This window comes from Cyrtonyx montezumae, unplaced genomic scaffold, assembly GCF_038088225.1.
Source record: "Cyrtonyx montezumae isolate F1298 unplaced genomic scaffold, pur_monq_1.0 scaffold_20, whole genome shotgun sequence".
NCBI classification, from domain to species: domain Eukaryota; kingdom Metazoa; phylum Chordata; class Aves; order Galliformes; family Odontophoridae; genus Cyrtonyx; species Cyrtonyx montezumae.
Window position 1 is genome coordinate 2,626,715 of NW_027071937.1, and position 6,000 is coordinate 2,632,714.

Sequence of the window (6,000 nt, forward strand, 5' to 3'; positions counted from 1 at the left end):
GGAAAGTAGGCCAGGCACGGCGTGTCCCACACCCTCCCACCCGCAGGAGTGCGGCTGGTGGTTTAGGAATCCATGGGTCTGTTCATCACGTTTTTGGGTACATACAACGTTGCTGCCAGCACGCTCACTGAGGGATCTCTGTAAGCTGGTGGGGTTAGGGCTGGGGAGGACTTCCAAAGCTCTGCCCAACATGAGTGGAGCTTGAGCATCCCTGAGCCATTAAAAGCCACCAACGGGCCCCACGCTGATGTCAGACTGCTGCCTGCATTTGTTGTTTCTTGCTGATGCCCAAGAAGAGGACTGATATGGGCTGTGCAATGTGGCCGTGGACCCCTCAGCACTCTGGCAATGAGCAGAGTTTGGGAAGGGCTGTGGGATAGGGTCTGGGCAAACCTGCCCCATTAGGGATGGAGCCAATAGAGAGCTGTGAAATGCCAATGGATGCAGTCCCCCAGGTTACTGCCAGAAAGGGGATTTCCAGTGTTGTTTTTTTTCTGATGGGGGATGATATACAATGTGTTGTTTTGGGGCAGAGGGAATTCTGCTCCCAGCTGAGCTCTGCCGAGGATGGAGAAGGAGATCTTGGTCCTCCAGCAGTGCTGGACTGGAGGGTGATTTTCATCCTCACGTTCTTATGTTGGCACAGGCACAGTGTGCTCCTTCTCATTCTTTAGGGATCATCATCATTCCAACCCCTGCAGCCTCCCTCTGCCAGGAGATGCAGGATTGCTCCTCGCATCCCATCCTAAGCTGTTGGTCAAACATTTGTCTCTCTGGTAACGGGGGACGTGTGTTAGTAATACTGCAATTTAGACCGAGGAAATCACGGAGAAAACAAATGTTGGGCCCCAATCCGGCCATTTGTAACACATCCTGCTCCTGACAGCCAAAAAAAGCTCCAGCCTTGAATTTTTTCTAGTGCGAAGATAAATGAAGGAGATTCATGTCTCTGTTGGTGCTACATTGTTTTGCTCAGCTGGCTGCCGAGCAAATAAGATACCGTGCCGCATTGATTTGTAGTCTGAGAGCTGTCCTCACAAATGGATGGGCTCGGGAAAACTTCCTTTGTGACTTAAAACAGAGGAGGCAGCGAGTGGGGGTGCAGAGCTGGGACCCCCAGTGCTCACCCAGTCCCTGGGGTGTGCAGCAAAGGGGCTGTGTCCTCCAGCCATGGAGAGGTCCCGGTTTGGCCCTACATCTAGAAGGGAAGATGAGGAAGATGCTCATGGGCATCCCATCCCAGCAGCCCTGATGGATCTGCTCCTTCCATACGAAGCCGCCGTGCCCTGGCGGAGTGGCAGCCCACTTACAGCACAGTGCAAATGGAAAAGTATAAATAAAGAAACGCTCGTAAATAAGTGCGTGCCTTTAATGAATATTTCATATACAAAAGAAGTCATTGACATTTTGCTGGATTGCTTCAATTAGCTCTTAAGCCTCGTGTTCATGCAAATAATAAGCTTGTTTATCATAATGCTTTGTTAATCTGTTTCATAGTGTGAATTTATGCAGTAATGTATCACACAGACCTCCTGCTGCATCCTTTATTGGATATAAATGACTTAGTAATTGCTATTGATCATTAAAGAAGTGCGATGTTATTTTGGAACTGGAACGTGGGGGGCTCTGGCTGGCTGCTGGGGCTGGGTAGTTTGTGCAGACCTGGTTTATATTCACAGGGCTGACGGATGGGGCCTTGGGAGGAAAAGCCAGAACGCGCCAAGATTGAGTCTGGGGAAAAAACACGACTGAAGTCACTGCTGGCTTCACATCATGAAGCGCTCCAGGCTATATATCCAGAATATACATCAGTACACTCCTTTTCACACATTGATCCCCATTCTGAGTCAGACTTCACCAAGATTAACCTGGAAAACACCGGGGCAGTGGTGTGACCTGAGGGCTCTGCAGCCATCCCAGCTCATGGGTGGGTACCCCCACCGTCACCCCATCACAGCCCCTGATCCCAAATGGGGGGGCAGGAAGGTCTCTGCTTCCCCCAGGGCTGCTCAGGGGGAGCCTCCTTCCTGCTGCTTGCAGGCTGTCTCCCAGCTTCAGACATCACAGCCTCGCCACGTTGAACTGAAAAAATGTAAAAATAAAGACAAACGTTCACTTTAGATTTGTATTTTTCATTTCGAGAAAAACTCCTTCATCGGAGTTTTTGCTTTTCTTCCAAATCATTTCTTCTGCCATCCCATTTTTTATTTATTTTGTTTTCCACCGGAGGACCCTTCACCAGTGCTGGCACTGCTCCCTGCTCCCACCTGGAGACCCCACCTGCCCCACATTGCCGCCCCATAGCTCTGGGGGGACACCCCTCACCGAGGATGGGGCACTGCAGCAGGGTTCAACGAACGCATCTGTCTGGAAAATAGTTGGGGGCATTACCTCTTTGCCGTCTCAAAGGAGAGCCCTGGGATTCTGTTAATTAACTTCTTGAAAGGGTTTTGAGATTCCTCCATGACACTGCCTTTATTAAAAGCCTATATGTGCGTTTTTCCCCTTCCAATTTACAACATTTCCCCCTGGAATGTGCTTTGATTTTTAAGCAATTTATAAGTCCTCAGGCTTTGACTGGAAGGTAATTTATACCCATTCCTGTTTTTATGTGTGTATACATGTGCTGCAGCTCATCGGGAAGAAACAGAAAAAGCAATCAGCTCTGCAGAGGCTGGTATTGATGGGAGCGTGGTGAAGGAGTGATGTGCAGGGGCTGGGAGCTCTCTGTGTCCCAAAGGGCTTCAAACAAAGAAAACCCCAGGTGGGCAACGGGGGCACGGATGGCCTTCCCTGGGCTCAGCATGGGTTGTCCCAAGCCCTGTGGGATACGAATGGAGCCAACGGAGTCATGAGACGTTCCCAGAGCCACCGTGCTGCCCCCTGGGCCATGCCAACGTGATCTTGAACACCACGAACACCATTTGTTACAGGGAGTTTTATTTATGCAAATGCTTGGTGGTATTTCATGACATTCACATCTCCCCAGGCAGGGCTGGGAGGCAATAGGGTCGCGCTGCCTGGAGGAGGAAACACTGCATAGGATACAGCAGCCCTGCATTGATCTGTGTGTGCTGGGGCTGTGACCCCAGTCCCTGGCTCTGGAGCTGTTTGCATTTCCAAGGCTGCTCTTTGGATGCATACCCTTTCTCTTTTTATTTGTATTTCAGATCAAATTGCTGCAGACCACTGCCAGACCTCCTCCTGTTGCTCATTTTCTTCTCGTGCAGCCACCTTTCTCCTTGTCTACTGCAAATCTTTGGCTGCATTACAGTGGGGGAAGATGATGGGAGTTCTGTTTCTGGGCTCAGGGCCCTGGCAGCCCTTTTTCCATGGGAAGTGGCAGCACTCATGCTGTACCTATAACGTGACCTTCTTTTTGTATTTATGGATAAATATGAAAGGTTCACCACTAGTTCCTCTTGTATTCAAGTATGCTTGAGTGCCCAAAGGAGGCTCACAGCCCAGACCAAAAGTGCAGGTGCTCTGCATCAGCGCCCAGCTGACAGCAGCACACCACGATAGGTACAGCAGACAATGCATCGGGTCATTCACCACCACACAGTGAGCAAAGCTGGGGTTTAGGCTCTCCAGAAAGGAGCAGAAGGGAAGAGCTGACCCTACCCAAAGCCCCAGCAGATACAGAGGGTCTCATGAAGGGTGGTGCCCAACTGATGCTTTGCACCCAAAGTGTCCTTTGTCCTCCTCCAAGAGCTGCTGTCCCTCTCCCATACCCACTGTGCTCCAGATATTGGCATTTCTTAGCTTGCTTCTTGCAGTTTGTTTGCACCAAGTCTGACTCTGTGAAAAGGAAGGATGCAAAGAGGACACCAGTATCTCCCAGTAACAGACAGCCACCACCTCCCAGCAATGGGAGAGGGAGAGAAGGAGGAGCTCCAGGGCTGATCTGCATTTAAAAGAGGAGGAATCAGCAGAAGGGAGGAGAGTGGAGTAGGGAGGGGAGCTGAGGGGGGAGATAAAAGGGAGTGAGGCCTGAATTTGCATGTTGTTTTTCCTTATGGCAAAAATCATTTGAAAGCTGATGTACTGCCAATAGGAACAAAAAGAGCCCCATTGGCAGTGCCCCAGGCTCCTCATTTACTCTTTTACAGCAAGGAGTACTTATAAAAACTGAATAAAACATCTAATAAGGCTGTTTAGGATTCCTTGAAAGATGTCTCCATCAAAGCAGCCGAGGTCAGCGTGGCTCTGGTGGTACCCACACACCTTCCCAGGATGGTGGTGGCTGTGTAGGGCATTCTGGGGGCAGTGAGCCCTTCCTGGCTGCCTGGTTGCATGAGGTTTGCTAGGCAGGAGGCTTTGAGGTTGGGGTGTTGGCGAGAAGCCTTGGCTGCGGTCTGGGGAGGATGCTTTGTGGATAGAATTTCCATGTGGCGTAGGAGCCAAAGCAGGGACTGCATCCCACTGTGCCTCTCACATGTGCCTGCTAAGGGGAAACCTCTCTCCCACCACTGGCTCTGCTCAATTAGCCAGGGGGGTTCATTAACCAGGTTAAATTAAGCAGGGATCGGCTGTATCCACCGCTTGCCAGATGTGACAGCGTCCGAGTACCCCACGTATGTGTGCACATGTCCCCAGCTGTTATTTTTGCCTCTTTGGTGGGTCCAAGAACTATCCTTGGCCGTGCAGATCACCCACTGTAAGAAAATGCCTTTTCTACACTGCCTTCTCCCAGCCCCGTGGGAAACTCCTCTGCAGAACGGCAGCGATTCTCAGCGCTGCATTAAACTTGGGAGCTGCCACCACGGTTGCAATGATGGAAATGTCCAGCATCAAGAATACCCCGACCATAAGCTCCCGTTGAGCACTTTGCTGTTTGTAAAGGATCCTGCATGAACACACTCCTGTCTCCCTCACTTTCAGGGTTGGAGGAGGGTGGGGGATGGAGAGAATGCACTGCTGTTAATAGGAGTAAATATCCTGGAGTTTTTAATTAAATATGAGAGCCATGTTGGGGATGGGAGCAGAGCCATTCTGGAATATGAATTATTGAGAATCCGCCTTCCCAGATGTTCACTCTTTCCACCCCAGCCTCCAGGCATTTCAGTCAAATAACATGGAAAGTAAATCCAGGTTTAAAATAAAAAGAACAACAAGAAAACAACGGACACAACCGCCCTGTGTGGCAACGTGCTGCCTTCAGGGATTTCCTTCTGCCCCCATCTGAAAAAGGAAAACACAAACCTGCAGGGTAAGCAGGCACCTGAGCAGGGGTGCTGCCCCATGGCTCTGCTGGGTGTGGGCATCTGGCTCAGCTTGCAGTGACCCAGCCCTGTCCCCCACTGCTGCTGGGCTCTGCAGAGCAGCCTCGTGGTGCTGCTGCTCAAGAAGGAGCAGTGCTTTGCTCTGGGGCTTTGGGAAGAGGCTCTGAGGACGGTGCAGCTCCAGCCAGCTCTGTGCAGCCATTCCGTGGTGCCTCCTGAGAGGGGATTAAGCGGGTGCAATTGGCCAGGATTGACCTCGATGGGTATCTCTTGATTCATACCAGCTGGGGAGCTGATGCAGGGCGTGTTTGGGCATCCGTTATGCAATGCTTGTCCTCAGAAACCGGGGCATGGCTCCGATGGCCGCTTCTGTCCGAAGAGGAACAGCATGCAGTGCAAATGCAGATCATGGCAAGGCAAAAATTCAGCCCAGAAATCACTTACACCACTTACCCTCTCCCCTGGGAACAGATATGTGCACATCAGACCATCAGAGGGATCTCTGCAACTGGCTCTGCTTTGCTGAGAAAGGAAAACCACAAAACCCAACCAAAGACTGAGAAGGAAGAAACTTGGTTGTGCCGAGGCTGAACACACAAGCAGCAAAGATCCATTATTCCTCCATGCCCTGGAAATTAATGTCTGGGTGATTAAAAGCACTCTGCACAAGCTCCTGCTGGAGCTGAGGGCACTGCATCACAAAATGGGCACAGCTGGAGCCATGGATGCTGCAGGAACAGCTGCATCTTCCCCAAGGAAATGCCTCACCTCCTGC